Genomic DNA, 17,042 nt, shown 5'->3' with positions numbered 1-17,042 from the left:
AAAATAAAAAATAATAAATAAATAAATAAACAAAAGTGAAACACTAAATCTTCTGGATGAGATATTAGATGGAAATCTTATGGACATAAGGGTAGATAGAGAGTTCATTAAAAAAGTCAAACTTCATGGGAAATACTTCAAAGAAGCCATAATTGGGGCCTCATCTTTTTGAAAATTTTCTGCACATCAAAAGAAATTAACATAGTAAAAAGAAAACCCACCAATTGGAAAAAAATTGTAGACAACTGTCCTTCAGAAAAGCATTCCTATCTAAAAAACATAAAGAGTTTTTAAAAAATCAGGTGTCCAGAATTCAAAGATCCAACCCAAAAATGGGCATCTGAGATGAATATATGCTTCACAAATGAAAAGATACAAATGAGAAGTAAATAAATAAAATGTTCAACATCATTGGTCATTCAAGAGATGCAAATTTAAACAGTCCTGAGATACCATCTTATGCCAGAATGAATGGCTATCATCAAGAAATCAACAAATAACAAATGCTGGAGAAGCTATGGGGAAAATGAACCCTTCTCCACTGTTGGTGGGAGTGCAGGCTGTTACAACCATTATGGAAATCAGTATAGAGATTCCTCAAAAAGCTAGAATTGGAGGTCCTATTCAAGCCAGCTATTTCCTTCCTCGGTATTTTTCTAAACGAACTGAAATCATTATACCACGATATGTATGCACATGTGTTTACAGCAGTGCAATTTATCACAGCTTAATCTTGGAAACAACCTTAATGCCCATTAGCTGAGAAATGTATAAAAAATAAGTATTTTTATACAATGGAATATTACTCAGCTATAAAAGATAATTCAAGGGCTTTGTAGATAAATGAATACAAATAGAGACTATTTGTAAGTGAAATCAGACCCACAGATGCAAACATCATATTGTCTTGCTATTGTGAGAATTTGAAAGAGTAAAAAAACTAGAAAAATACAGTAAATACTGTGAAAGGGGAAGAATTTGTTCAATGGGAAGGAAAAACTGGAATGAGGAAAAGGACAAAAAAAAAAGAGAAAATATGTATTTATACATGTGTGCAGGATAATTTATATAATTTTGCTGATTTCTGCTGATCTTTTGAAAGTAGTTAATGCTTAAAATTTTTTTTATTATTTTTTCCTTGCTAATTTTTTTATAACTTTTTTGTTGTTTTGTTTTAAACCAATTTTGCATGTTTATATCTGGTAACCTAAACAACTAAATTAAAGATAACATCAGGCAATATAGCAACCATTGTTAAATTCCTATTACTTTATTTAGTGAAATTTTGTATCTTTTTTTTTTTTTTCAGTTTATGTGTTTGGTACAGGATCTCACTACGCAGCTTGGACTTGTAGTGATCCTCCTGTTTTCAGCCTCCCCAGCACTGGAATTACAGGCATGTGACACCATTCCCCCCGACTCAGTGCTGGATCAGTGTGCCTGGGGGTGGGCTGGTGCAGCATGCAGGACTGGGGATTGAACTCTGGTCCTTGCGCTTGCCAAAGCAGGCCCTGTATCATTTATGATGGTTTTTAAAATTACTATTTTGTATTCTTAAAAAAAAAAGAAAGAAAGAAAAGAGAAAAGAATGAAAAAAAAAAACTCCTTTCCAGATAACATTTCTGTTGTCACTGGTATACAGTGTGTGGACAGAGTCCTGATCCATGTCAATATATCCCAGCAAGCCAGCAGTAGTTTTTGAGTGGGTAGTGGATAATCTTAGAGAGCCTACGCCTTCTAATTGAGACCTGGCTCATCTGGCCTGCCTGAGCCAGCTTGAAACAGCTCAGTGGTGCTGGCAGTTGCTCTGAGTTCTGAGCTCAGTTGGCCCCTCTCCAAGTTTTCTCCTGGTCAGTTGCTGTCTTGTGCAGGAAAACTCGGCCCTTAGCACTGACCAGCAACTAGTGCAGTCCTTAATGGGCACCACTATCCTCCACTGTGCATCTCTCTGTGGAGGCCTTTGGGGTTGCCAGCAGTCACTGTGTCTGCAGGTTTTAATTACACTGTGTCTGCTTTGTTGAAGAGAAGGCACTACTGCCTACCTCCTCCTGCTTTGTTGAAGTTTCCCTCTTTACTCATTCTGTGTGTCAGTCATGCTTCAGATCCTTCCTGGGTTCCTGGGACCCATTTTCCCCCTTTTTGTCTTCCTCATATTGCTGTATTCCAGTGTCTGGAAGGCAACTACCAGAGCAGCTCTTTTTTTTTCTCTGCTGCTTACCACTCCTACCTCTTGCTCTGGGAACCCCCACCACATTTTAAATAGGGATTTAAAATAGTCTCTCTTATTACTCATTGTATTGAATTCATAGTTAGTTTCTGGTCTAGGGATGTACCTCAGTGGTAAAATGTTTTCTTAGCGTGTGGGAGGCCCTAGGTTCAATTCGCAGTACCACTTAGCTAATTAATTAAATGTGAGGTTTCTTGTGAACAGCATGCAGTTGGGTTGTAGTTCTACTCACCTTCCCAGCTTCTGTCTTTTAATTGGCATAATTAAATCATTTGTACTTAAGGTGATTATTGTTATGTTAGGCCTATAAGTTGTACTTTATATATATTTTTTTGTTTCCTGTTCCCCATTCTTTTTTCTTTTTGCCTTTCTCTGTATTTCTTGAACAATTTTTGGTTTTATTTTGACTTTTTGTAGTGTGGTTGAGTATTGCCTTATATTTTTAGTCATTGCTCTGCATATTATAATTTTACACATATATGATTTATTGCAGTCTACTCTTACCAACATTTTAACACTTTGAGTAAAACGTGGAAACATTACTTCTATCTAGATTCCCTTACCTTACCTTTTAAAATGTTTGGATCATTAGCTTTTGCTATAATTTTTGTTTCAGTCAACAAATACGATTTATGAAACCTATAAGGATAGTCTGTTATATGTATGCTTATTTCTGCTTTTTGTCTTTTGTTCCTTTCTTGCTCTCTAGGAATTATTATTTGTGTTTTACTTGAAGAACTTTTAATCCTTCTTTTAGGGATATATTTTCTAGTGAGACATTCTTTTAGGTTGTTTGTTTTTGACTTCTGAAAATGTCTTTTCTCTTCTGATACTGTATTACACCCAATATGAATTTATGGTTCATAATTTTTCTCTTTTAGCATGAAAATGTTATGCTACCTCTTTAGCCTCCGTAGTGTCAGATAAGAATCTGTTGCCGTTTGAATTGGTGTTCCCATATAGATGCCATACTCTATGTCTTTGCTTTCAAAAACATTTGTTTTTGAGACAAGGTCTCACTATGTAATTCAGGTTGGTTTTGAACTCACTACATAGGACAAGGTGGCCTCAAACTTGTGTCTATCCTTTGACTTCCTGAGTACTGGGATTATAAGCATTGATGCCACCATGTCCAGCTACTTTCGAGAGTTTTCCTTTTTTTATTTTACAGAAATTATGTGTCCTGGTGTGGATTTCTTTGAGTTATCCTATTTTGGGTTTGTTCAGTTTCTTAAATTGGTAGGTTTATATATTTCACCAAATTTTGAGAAATTTCAGCCATTATATTTTTTGAATCCTTTTTAACCCCCTCTTTTTCTCTCTACACTTTCTAAGGCTTTGATGATATGGATATTAGATCTTTTTTTTAATTGCCTCAGAGATGCCTAAAGTTTTTTTTTCACTTGTTTTCAACCCATTTTCTCTCTTTTTGTATTGGGTAAGTTATTATTGATCCATTCTAAGGTTCACTGACTCTGACCTCTATCCTGTTATTGAGCACATCTGCCAAGTTTTGTTTAAATTTCTGTTACTGTGTTTTTTGGTTCTATAATTTATATTTGATTATCTTTTGTAAGTTTTACTCCTTTGGTTAGATTTTAAACTTTTTCCTTTGTTTCTATGGAATTTGACATTGCTTGTTGAACCATTTAAAAATCCTTGTAAGCTAACTTTAATCTCAGATTCAGTATGTCAGTTGACTATCTTTTTTTCATCCAAACTGTGCTTTTTTCTAGTTCTTGGTATGGCAAGTGATTTTTCAATTCTATTTTATCTTTTATGTAGGAAACTCTGGGCTCTTATTTGTTCATTTGTTTCTCCTTTATTACTATTGCTTGTTAATTTTACAAAATGTTGGACTTCAGTATTTCCAATATATTTTGATCATATTCACCCTCCATTAACATCCCTTATCTCACTCTCCCCCATACCTTTACTCCTTTTCTTTTGTCTAATAGTCATCTTTCTACTTTCATGGCATATTTTTTAGATTCTACATATTAGGGAGAACAAGTGCCATTTGTCTAGGTCTAGCTTATGTTGCTTAACATGATCTCCAGATTCCATTTGTTTTCCTGCAGATGACAAAATTTTATTCTTCTTTACATCTGAATAATATTCTGTTATGGATATATACTGCATTTTTTACCCGTTCATCTGTTGATGGGAACCTAGACTGCTTCCATATCTTGGCTGTTATGAATTGTGATGTAGAAAACATGGGTATGCAACTATCCCTGTAGTACATTAACTTTCGTTCCTTCAGGTATATACTAAGGACTGCTATAGCTATATCACATGATAGTTCTATTTTTACTTATTTAAAGAACCTCCACACTGATTTCCATAAAAGCTGTATTGATTTGCATTCCTACCAGTGATGTAAAAGGATTCCATTTTCCTTGCATCCTTACCAACATTTATTGTTTTGGATTTTTTTTTTGTATTCCTGGTGATAGCCATTCTGACTGGGGTGTGATGGAATCTTAATGTAATTTTGATTTTAATTTCCCTAATGGTTAAAGGTATTGAAATCTTTAAAAATATGTATTAGCCATTAATCATACTACTACTGAGGATTATCTAGTTCATTCACCCACTTATTGATTGGGCTATTGCATTTTTATTCTTTATGTATTCTAGATATTACTCCTGTCAGAAGAGTAGCTGGCTAAGACTTCCTTCTATTCTAAAGGCTGTTTCTTTATTGTATTGTTTCCCTTCATCATAGTTACTTTTCTCTCACTGGTGAGACAAAATACCCGAGGCCCCGAAGCAAGGAAGAAAAATTTCATTTAGCTCACAGTTTGTGGAGGTTTCAGTCCATAATCAGCTGGCTCCCAAGTGGGGTGGTGTGGCAGAGGAACAAAAGTCCATGGCAGTGGAAGGCAGCAAAAGCAACAAGAACAAAAGTGAGGAGTGCAAGAGAAGACTCTTCCTGTCCCTTATGTTGCATGCAGGATACCCACCCCAGGGAAGGTGGAGCGCTTACACCTATAATCCCAATACTGGACTGTGAATCAAATACAGACTCTACAAGCCTGCCCACATGATTGCATGAGGCTTTGGAGGGACATTTAGACACAAACCATAACATCCTTGCTGTGCAAAACCTTTTTAATTTTTAATTCTGTTTGTTGATTCATGCTACTTCCTGTGCACTTGGAGTTGTATTCAGTAAGTATTTTGCTTGTTCCTGACGCTTCTTATGTTTTTCCTGTTTTCTTCTTTTTGTTTTTTGGGTTTGTTTTTTTTTTTTTTTTTGGCAGAACCGGGGATTGAACTCAGGCCCTTGTGCTTACCAGGCAAGCGCTTATTCTACTGAGCCATCTCCCCAGCCCCTCTTCTTTTCTTCTTTGCTTCCTTATTTCCTTGCTTCCTGCATTCTTTCCCTCCCACCTGCCCTTTTTCCTCCCCAGCTCCCCTTTTGTGGTATTGGATATTAAACCCAGGGCCTTCACCCTGATCTATAGTCTCCCTCCTTTTAAAAGTTGCTCAGAATGGGCTCAAACTTGAAATCCTCCTGCCTCAACCTCCTAGAGTGTTGGGGCTATAGGCATGTACCACTATACTCAGGTTCCCCTATGTTTTTTTCCCCTTTGTTTTATTTAGCATTGTAGAAATTTCAAGTCTTATACCTCCATCTTTGATCCATTTTGAATTGATTTTTGTACAGGATGAGATTTTTGTACAAGGAGCTAGTTGCAGTCTTCCACATGTGGCTATCCAGTTTTTCTGGCATCACTAACTAAAGAGACTGATTTTCTTCAACATATTGTTTTGGTTACTTTGTCCAGAATTAGATGGCTGTAGCTCATGGGTTTGGTTTTGTATTCTCTGTCCTTTCCTTTGGCCTGTGTCTGTTTTTGTGCCAGCACCATGCTATTTCTGTTACTATGGCTTTTGTATAATTTAAAATCCAGTATTGTGATGCCTCTAGCCTTTCTCTTTTTGCTGAAGATTGCTTTGGCTAGGGTCTTTTGTATTTCCATATGAATTTTAGTATTGTAATTTCTAGTCACTTTTATGAAAAATGTCACTGTTATTCTAATGGAAATTACATTGATTGCTTTTTGTAAGATGGCCATTTTTATATCAATTTTCCCAGTTCATGAATATGAGAGGTCTATCTCCTAGATTCTTCTTCAGTTTCTTTCTTTTCTTTTTTTAATGTATTTAGCACAAGGTCTACAGGGTCTCACTACACAAGTTGGACTCGTAGTGATTTTCCTATTTTCAGCCTCCCAAGTGCTGGGATTATAGCATTCTTGACTCATTGGAGATTTTAGAGGAAATGCTTTACGTTCTCCACTCAAGATAGTGTTGACTGTGAGTTTGTTATATATAACATCTACTATATTGAGGAATGATCCTTTAGTACCTAGTTTTTTAGGGCTCTTATCTTGATCAGATGCTCAATTGTTGTCAAAACCTTTTTCTGGGGCCAGGGAGATGGCTCACTAGAGTAAGTGCTTCCCTAGCAAGCACAAGGGTCTGAGTTTAATTCCTAGTTCTGCCAAAACAAAAAACAACAACAACAACAACAACAACAACAAAAGTTTTTCTGTTTTAGTTGTGGTAATCATGTGACTTTTATCCTTGATTTTATGTGTGTGATGTAATATGGTTATTAATTTGTGTTTGTTGAACCATCCTTGCACCCCAAGAACAAAAACAAATTGATTATGTTATATGGTCTTTTTAATGTGTTTTTCCATTTGGTTTAGAAGTATCTTCGTAAAAAAATTTTTTTTACTAGAAATTTTTGCATCTGTGTTCATCAAGGATTTTGGTTTATTATTTTTATTGTCATTGTTGTGCTGTTGTCCAATTTTGTTGTCATCTGGCATAGTTAAGTTTTCTATAGTATTTTAGTAGGCAGTCACCCTGCTTAAGTTTAGCACATAGGTTAGGATCTACTTTTGTGGAATAACAGTTTACTTTTAAGAGCTTTTATAGTAGTGTATTGTTTCATTAGTTTACTCTGTGCTGATTAGTTTACTCTGTGCTCACTGATTCTTGTTGGTACTAAGAGGGATAAGACATTTTCCTAGGTGCCTCTTAGGGGAAGGGAGTCTCTCTCCTGCTTCCTGGGGGCTCCATAAAGAGAGGAAAAGTGTTTTTCCAGAGTGCTTTATTGTCAGTGGGGTCCTAAGATATCCTGCTAATTATTATTTACAGCTGGCCTGATATTTTCAGTACAGCTCCCATTCAATCCTAGGCCTTTTGTTGCTAAATTGGGGGTTGGGAAATACTGAGCTTCCCAGCTTCTTCTGTGAGTGGAGCAGGGGATTATAAAATACCCTCTGTTATATTATTCTTCAAGATGTGGAGTCCCTCTTCCTTCAGACCTCTTTGGTTGTGTCACATTATTTTCAAGGTTTATAATTGTGCTGCTTACAAAGAGGTAGGGGGAAAATGAGTTAAAACCAGTTTGTCTGGACTCTAATAGTGTTCTATTTAATCATTCATTTTTTTGGATAATGAGATTGTTTTAAATGGTGAGTACTTTAGACATTCTGAAGTATTGGGGGATGTGGAGTTGATGGAGGAGTCTTTCCAACAGCCTTGAAATTTGAAAGTCTTTCTTACTCCATAGACTCATGGGCCTGGGCCTGGTTAGCAGCCCAGTACAGGCTGTTACTCATCTGTCTTCTACTTGCTTGGCTGGTGATGTCAGTTCTTCATGTTTGCTTTGAAGGCAGGCTTTTCTTCTTGTTCTTATGCTTGTTGAATAATACATTAGTTTGCCATACTTCTAGCACTGTTAAAACAGATTCACTGTCAACTTTGTAGGTCTTTTCTTAGCTTGTCCTTTAGGTCAACGTTGTCTACCTTTTGGCAAATAATTTAAATTCATCCATGCAGGCTGTATTTGTTAGTTAAACATAAGATACTTAATTTTTATATGATCTTTTTTATTTCAAGATTATAAAGTAGTAACTTTTTTCATAAATTAATGTGAAAAAAGTTTCTGACATTTTCTACTTTGGAATAAGGAATTTGAGGTCATTTTAGTTCTTTCAGAGTAAATGTGCCTGTTTTTTTTAAGTTAAGAGAAATCTTTTATATTGGAAGCCATGGGTCATTTTGTATAGTTTACAATAATAGTTTTGCACAAATAATTTCAGGTTAGAATTGCATACTATTTATTCCCACCTATTTCCTTTATTGGCTGTGACACACAGGAATTACGCCCATTGCTTGAGTAACCTTTCTGACCTTTTGTTACTTGGCTATAAATTGACTTGGGTCTTTTGCAAAAACACTGTTGGGGGGGGCAGATCTTTTTGTTAGAACCCAGCCAATTCCTGCTTCAGTGCAGAACAGTTTGTTCTCCTGAAGAAATGAGCCAGTTCAGTGAACAGAAAAACAGCCATAAACTGGCATCGCCAAAAACTGCAAAAGCAATTGCCCACATTTATTCCACAGAGCAGGGAATTTATTTTTTAAAAAATGAGGCTTTCAATAGAGAATTACATATTTGAGCTCCACTGGGTTTAAGTAAATGTAACTGACTCATTAGATTGAATTGTAATCATGTAAAAAGTTTGTTTTCCTGAGCTCTGGCAGTCACCAGTGTTTTAACATATTAAGTAAAAAGATAGCAGAAATCTTCCACCTGTTCTCACAGTCTTCACACATTGTTAGAATCATATATTCCCTATGTTTCATTTGATCTGTCCACTGAACTGAAAACAGCTTCTCTTCAGCAATATAAATACTTTCCAGGTGAGTGCTATGTTCAAGGTTGAGTTGTGTTGGTCCAGTCCCTAAAGAAATATGTAGTAGTCACTGAGTTATAAGAAAATAAGAAAAACCATTACATGATGGTAGGGCAAGTGCAGTAATAGAAAAAGTTAGAAGACAGTCAGTACTTCACAGACTGGATCACAGAAGTGGAGCCATTTGAGTGAAGTTTGGCAACTGCCTAAAAGTTTGCCAAATGACAGTGATGAATATTATGGGCAAAGAGGAGCAGATGTAAAGTTGATGGGTGACAACACAGCATGGAGTTTCTGGTACTGGAGGTAAAATTATACTTGGGTATAAAGAAAAAAGAGGAAATGGAATGAAAATGTAGAGAGACGGGGGTCAGACAACATGCATCTCAAATATCACATGAAACAGCTTGGAATGTCCTGTAGGCCGTAGGAGATATGGAATTCTTGAAGTAGGAAAATGGCCTAGGAGAATTAGGGAGGGAAAAATGTGGATTTGCAAAGAATCATGAATCGTAGTATTCTCCTGTAGGGAGTCTCTAAAAACAACTACCTGTGTCCTGGAAAAGAAAATAGGGATGTGATCCTGAGGACCATAATGGGTTAGCAGTGTTTACTGCAATGTAAATAACTGAAGTAATTGCAACAGTCCACAAACAAGAGGAGAGGGTTTCAGTGCTCAGTGGGCACCTTGCTGGCTAGGGAGTGCAGGGAGGAAAGTAGGAGGAAAGCCCAGCACTTCCCCTGAACTCAGAACGTGCCTCCCAAAACCCCTTTCACTTATGCTGTTTAATTTTCATAGTGAACCGTGTCCTGTTTGCACTCAGATGATTCCCATGTGTACTAGAAAGAACTGAGATTTTGAAGATTCCCTACCTCATCCAAGACCTATGTGATTTTTCTCACTGGAGAGTAGCTAAGTCAGAGATAGAATCAGGTTTATCTGACTTTAAACACTGACATGATGCCCTTGAATAGCAGGAACTATAACTGAGCCGCTCAGTGTTAAGAAAGTCTTGGAGTGTAGTATACATACTCATTATGTAAGAGCTCATGTCTGTGAATACTTGCACTACTATTAGTATTGATGCTAGTAAATTTTGTATATTAGTAATGTTAATATATCAGGAGTTTTGAAAGTCTGTCTTCTTAACCTATTTTTCTAATAAAACATCAGATACATGATTTCATTTTTTAAAATCTCACCATTATAAAAGAATTGACTTAGAAGACCCAAATTAGTAAAAGTATAAATGAATGCATATACTTAAACAGATGGAATTTTAAGTATTCAAGGATATAATTCATGTTAGAACAACAAACTATGGCATTTAGAAACTAGAGTACCCCTTTTAGGACTAACATCCATTGGTGTGGTAATTTTTAGTAAATATGTGCTTTAAAAAGTCTCAAAAATATTTTTCAGGTAAGCAACAGGACAATTAAGTGATTCTTTTTATGCAGAAATTATGAACTAATAGATTTTAGCGTTAGATCCCATAAGATAAATATGAAACAGCCCAAAACAAACCTGGCTTGCTCTGTGGTGGTTACCAGAGGGAACACTGTCCTACTGGGAGTTGAGCTTTGACATCCTAGAACTTGAGGCCGTGGTTATGGAACAGTGCAAAATGTATGTTCAGCATCAGCATCTCATTTTCATCCATTTTGTGCTAGTTTCTCAAAGTGAAACCACAAATTATGAATGCTTTTGAGGTACAGAAAATGTGAGAAAATTATTTCATCTTGAGTATCTAAAACATAAGTGTATATGATTTTATAGCACCAATTGCCAAGTTTTTAGGAAAATAATGATGCCTATGATGACAGAACTGAGGAGCGGTAACATGGTCCCTTGGCCAGAGTTGAGATTATGTATAGCCAGGAATAGAAAACAGCTCTGCTTTTCTAATGGCTGCTGAGCAATTAAGAGAAGCAGTTATATAACTGGGTGTGCTCATTAGTTCTGCCATAAATTCACCCAGCTGGATCTCTGTGGATCCTTTGTTCACGTCAGCATTCTCTTGCTTACTTCTTTGGTAGCCACCAGGTCTGAGCCTAGCCCCTAACAAAATGCCAGAGACACAGAATGCAAAACTCAGCCCCTAGAAGTCTAGTCTCCTGGAATGGATGTACTATAAACAGAGCCACAGCTAATGTTGAGGCAAGAGGTGGTACACATGGGAGCTGTGGGAAGCAGAGCATGGAAGGACCTGCCAACAAAACCTAGGGTTTTGGTCTCTTGGGAGGCCCTTCAGTTTGTCAGTTTGCCTCCTTGCATCTCATTTTCTTCCTCCGTAGAAAGATTATAATGCCCACTCCATACACAGGTATTACATGATATTGTGAACACTGAATATTACCATGTGCCTTGACCAGAATTTTCTTTTTCTTTTTTAATGTATTTAGTACAGGGTCTACGGGGTGTCACTACATAGATTAGACTCCTAGTGATTCTCCTGTTTTCAGCCTCCCAAGTGCTGGGAGTACAGGCCTGTGCCACCACACTCAGTCTCAATAGCCACCTCAGCACACCCCGGAGGTGGGGCCGGGGATCGAACCCCAGCCACTGTGCTTTGCCCAAGCAGGTGCTTTAGTCCACTGAGCTATCTGGACAGCCCCAGAATTTGCATTTTGAAAATACTGTGTTCTGTGCCACCTTCCCTTTCCTACCCTCACCCAACCTGTTTTCTTTTTACTGAGAAATATGGTCCACTTTATAAACCCTGTCAGTAGGTCTCTCTTGGTTCTCAGAACTCTTATTTCATCCCTCTTCTCCTCTTTTCTTTCTGTCTCTCAGGCATAAATGTCCCAGTTTTCTTGCCACTTTTCCTTTTTTTTTTTTTTGTATTTTAGGGAAGGATCTACAGGGTGTTCAGGATTTCACTACTAGATGGGACTTGTAGTGATTCTCCTGTTTACAGCCTCCCAAATGCTGGGATTACAGGCATGTGCTGCCACCACCCCCAGTCTCAATTGCTGTCTCAGTGTGCCCTGGGGGCAGGGCCAGCATGCCCAGTCTCAGTTGCTGTCACAGTGTGCAACGGGGGCGGGGCCGGCACAGCAGGCCTGGGGATTGAATCCCTGGCTCCTGCACCTGCTTGCAGGTGCTTTAATCCAGTGAGCTATTTGGCTGGCCCTTCTTGCCACTTTTCCTGGGCAGCAGCAGTCCAAAGATGAGAGTGAGGGAAGGAAGATTGCCTGAGAAGATAAGGATGGCATTGTGGTTACAGACACATCTTAGGTCAGCATTTTTTCTCATTTGTGTCCCCTTGTATCTTTCAAACAGGTGTGAGAATTTCAGGCTCTCAGTTAACCTGTAGCATTACCAATGTCTTCCTCTCTCACTTCAGTTTTCCAAAAGGAGAGAGAGTAAGGGTTTGTCCTTTGTCCTTTCCAAGTTGTCTACTTCCAGTGTCCATTTTCTACTTCTATAGACATTCTGCTGGTGGGTATTATTCGAAGGACCCCATCACATGTTCTCTTTGGGCTTGTTTTGTGTTAATGTCCTCAGAGTCCATATCTAAAGAGGTAGTTAAGCAATCGCTTAGAGCACACATCCTTAACTGTCCTCTAAGTTCTTGCCTCCCTACTTACTTCATTACCACCCGCCATTTAGTTGTCTCCATTTTGATGTATCTTTACCTAAGGCAGTGAGTCTCAACCAGGGACAATTATACCTTCCATAGTCTAAGAACTTTTGTTGTCAGAATCTGGGAGCATGTGGGGGGATGCTATTAGCAATAGCAGGTAAAGGTTAAAGATGTGACTAACTATCCTATAATGCATAAGACAGCCCCCTAGAATGTAGAGCTCTCTGTCCTAAAATGCCAGTAATATTAAGGCTGAGAATTGATCTAAGAGTTTTTCATTGAGCCCTTTTTTTGTGTCTGCCTGCCTCCTCCATGTCTTGTGCTGAAGAACTTCTGCTAACATAAGAAGCTCCTCATTAGTGAATGGGTTTCCCTCTCTCAAGTCTCGCTTCTTGCATTCTTCTCCCTCTAGGGTTTATAGCCTGCTGTGTTTATCATTTATTGCAGCAGTTACCACCATGTGCCTTCTGAGTGCCCCCTTAAAGATGACTTGTTATTTATCTTTAGGCAGTCAAGTGAGGACTTGATTATACAGAGGTTGACCTTCCAAATACCATATATTATTATATAATAATATCTCAAGGGCCCAAACCCTGGCACTGGGAGAGTGGGTACCATATAATGGAGTGAGCAAAGGACTTGGTGCCTGGATATTCAGTCTGTTATGCTACTGTAATTTTCCAGCCCTGTGACTGGTAGATCTAACTTTCTTGAGCCATAGGAGAGACAAGTAGTGTCTGTTTCCTGAGATTATTTGAGTTATGAGATTTTAGTACAGAACCTGGTGCATGAAAATGTTGTTTTTCAATTTTATTTTCATTTATTTTATGCTTAACTTACTCTCACACTGTAAGTTTTTGTTTCTTCTAGGATAACTTTTTCCTCAGTGCAACTTCTGTCTCTAGTTTAGGAACAATTTGTTCCTTTTCAGTAAGGATTATCTCACCGTGGCAGGGGGAGCTTGAGCATAGATTAACCATGAGCTCTGAAAGTGTGGTAACACATCTTGAGTACATGGAATTTTGTTCACCTGATATGTTTGAAGATCAGAGAATCTACATCTAAAATCTTTAAGTTTAACATTACACTGTATTTTTAAGTATGTGCAACAAAAATTCACCACTCTTTTTGGGTCACCAATCCTGAGTCTAGCCCCACTATTTAGCCTGGGTGCATGGATCAGCCCCACCATTGTGATACCAGAATGATACATGTTGCTTCTTTATAGGGACATCCTTCAGATATTTGGTGGCCTTTTGGATGTGCATACCCTTGATGGCCTGAGCAGTTTCACAGGTATTCTTAAGGTGAACACACAGATTTGAGCCTCTTGATTTGCATGATTTTGTGTGGTTTTCTGGTCCAAAAGTGTAGTGAATCATTTTCATAGGTCACTTCAGGCTACTTTCAAATGTGTTTTGAATCTGGAAAATGAAGTCAAGTTTCTATATGCTACCTTTATAATAGGTAGCTCATGGAAAAAAATAGATTTCTTTTTGCCTGGAAGGTAGCAATCTTAACTCACCATTCTACCTTATGAGAAGCCTTTACTTGCATTGGTCTATAACACATCCTGCTAACTGTATAAATGCTAAGAAATATTCTTTCCCCTAATCCCGTGGAAGCAGAAGGAAAAATCCATATACTTAAGGCTTCACTTTTTTTTTTTTTTTTTTTTTTTTTTTTTTTTTTTTTTTTTGTAGAGCAAATATATTTCCTTCTTTTGAATTTTGGGATCCTAGAAATATATCCTGAAGGTTGGGAGTTCTGTCCTTACCTGAGATAGCCTGAAGTCAACTGTTTTGTAAAGAGACTGAGGGATGAAAAGGATACCACATCAGTTCACTCTCACAAACTTCAGGTACATGGAAATCAGCACAAAGGAGGCTATTGACAATCCTGTGATCAAAGACCATTTTCATATATTCTAAGGACTAGGGTTGTAACAATCATAAATATTCAGATATCATCTAGTATTTGTTCAGAGAATATCAAATTTACTCTCTCTTTCTGGGAATGGCCTTATCTCAAGAATATAGAGGAAGTCTGGGCACATCAGAAAGAGAACTGGTTCTTTCCTTAAAGAGAGTTTGGAAAGTTAACTAAGGTATAAAAAATGTTCTTAGTTTTTTTATTTTTATCAGACGCTAAAGGATAAAGACATAATACATGAGTAGATTATGGGTCAGAGGTTGGTCAGAGACAGATTGTGTCTGATTAGTTAGGTCTCAATGTGGGCAGGGCTTGCACATCTAATAGCAGTGTATGTGGCACCTCCTTATCCTGTTTGCCTTACTTACCTCTCACTCCTAAGTATCTCAGGGCACTTTGTTGTATACTGTTTACCCTTGTAGGATGTGTTTGTTTTCTTGCCAGTCAGCAGTGCTGTGGATTAAGAATATGGGCTGTGGAATCAGGAATACTTAGATTTGCGTCCCAGCTGAGCCAATTCACAGTACGTACCATTTAAGCTTTGGTTTCTCATTGTGGAAAATCAAGTTGTTACTTAGTTTAAGGCATTATTATGAGGAGCAAATTAAGTAAGCAGATAAATGTACAGCAGTTAACATATTCCTTGACTTATAGTGATTTTGTTCAGCTAGTGGTTATTATACTGCTTGATAAAAGATGTACTAGCTTTGAATTCTTCCCATTTTCATGATATTGGTTAGCACAAAACTAAGCATCTGGCAGTACTCAATATTTTATTTGAAATAAATGAGGGCCAGAGATACAGTTCCACAGCACAGCACTGCCTGAAATAACAGACAGATACAAATGTACTCACACACGTACACTCAAGATAATCTGAAGATGACAAAAATTTGAAATATTCTAGAAGTAATATTTGAGCTTATTTATAGAGAATTGATATATAAGGAGAAATCTTAAGGTAGGCCACCCCCTCTGTTTACAGTAAGTTAGTTCATTTGAAGGGAGAGCATCTGAACCACATCATTTAACCCTTTTACTGAAACAACTTCATTTGATTATGACTTAGGTTACATCCCCTGTCTTCTGGAAGAGCAGTATAAAAATGGCTTCTTGTGTTTTACTATACCTTTGTAAACTAAGACTAAGCCTGACCTTTACCTAGTTTCCCACACACAGTTCTAAAACATGCTTCTTGAGTTTCTCAACAAGAAAATGTCTGTGTAAGCATACTTGTTCATTTTTGTTAAATTTTAAAAATAATATCACCCAAAATTTATTGTCTTTGAGATTGAGATTCTCAGGATCAAATTTAGTGCCAGGTACAGAGTGGAGCACTCCCGCCCCCCAACATCTTTTTACCTTCCTACTCCCTTCTGGAACAAACTGTTTTGTTTTCTAATAGGCAAGATATTAGTCCCACCCCTCAGCTGCAGGGGTGGGTCTTTATTATTTAATCCAATCAAGTAACCCCACATGTGTTTCCACAGTGATCAGTCCAGTGACAGTCAATACCACAGGGGTTAGTTCAGGCCTAAATTGTAACTCAGATTAGACTACCAGAGTATTTGTTGAGGACTGTAGAAAAAGGGCTCCTCATTCTTCTGACAGGCCTTTCCAAAGCCAACCCTCTTTCTGTCCTGGATGTCGTGGGCATAAATCCTGAGACTGGTATCTTACCCTTGACTAGGAAAGCTGACATTGGAATGTATTTAATAAAGTAGAGAGAAAGAATTTGGGTATGGTGGCTCATTCCAGAACTTGGATGGCTGAGACAGGAGGATTGAGAATTTGAGGATAGGCTGAGCTACATAGCTAGTTAAAGGCTAGCCTCGACTATACAGTAAGATTCTGTCTCAAAAAATTAAAAATAAAATTAGAGAGAAAGAAAGCAGGCTCTTGTTTTCATCATATAGCCCGTGAATCAAACTGAAGCCAAACTGAAGTCACCTGACCTTTCAAATTTCCACTTACCAGTGCCCATCTTTGTTATGCAAGCCATTTTGAATTGGTTTTCTTCTCCATAGACTCCAAATGGCACTTGGTAAGTATAGTTCCTTCTATTTTGTATATATTAGTTATTTTAACCTGTGGGCCGAGACCCTATCATGGAGAAATAGGACTAGGTTTCAGAGAGACTCTGTTTTGACAAGGCATCAATTGCTTATGTGAACATATTTCCACATAGTAATTTTTACATATACCTATCTTAATATTTTTCAAGTTTATCTTCCTCTTTTGGTTAATGAAATACAAATTTAGGTAAAACTACTGAACAAGTAGGTTTTACCATGTATTTTCCATAAAGAACAGATGTTAAAAACATGGAAATTTGTACCAAAAAGTTTGTTCATTGTGAAAAATACCTGGCAAAAGCCTGTAAGTTCTGGGACTGATGAGATGGCTCAGTGGTCTAAAGCACCTACCTAGAACAAGCTAAACTAAAGCACGGAGACCGCAGTTTGGTCCCCAGCACCACATGCCAGCCAGCCCCGCCCCCTGGTGGGCTGGGCTGGCCTCATTCTCTCTCTCTCTCTCTCTCTCTCTCTCTCTCTCTCTCTCTCTCTC

General features: G+C 37.7%; 1 protein-coding gene across 12 annotated transcripts in view; it reads left to right on the top strand.

The window, feature by feature from the left end:
• The window catches only part of Zhx3 (zinc fingers and homeoboxes 3), a 223,036-nt gene that overhangs the window by 137,386 nt on the left and 68,608 nt on the right, over positions 1-17,042 (top strand). For 6 of the 12 annotated variants that reach the window (XM_023714754.1, XM_023714764.1, XM_023714757.1 and 3 more), the window contains exons 3-4: positions 14,919-14,997; positions 16,391-16,518. The exons of 3 other annotated variants lie outside the window; for them this stretch is intronic. The gene's annotated coding sequence lies outside the window, so the exon portion shown is untranslated. The remainder of the gene's footprint in view (positions 1-14,918; positions 14,998-16,390; positions 16,519-17,042) is intronic. 3 more of the 12 variants (XM_023714761.1, XM_023714762.1, XM_023714755.1) reach the window with 3 other exon arrangements.

Source organism: Octodon degus, unplaced genomic scaffold (assembly GCF_000260255.1).
Source record: "Octodon degus isolate 3935 unplaced genomic scaffold, OctDeg1.0 scaffold00037, whole genome shotgun sequence".
Classification (NCBI taxonomy): Eukaryota; Metazoa; Chordata; class Mammalia; order Rodentia; family Octodontidae; genus Octodon; species Octodon degus.
This window is presented reverse-complemented; position numbering and strand designations above follow the sequence as displayed.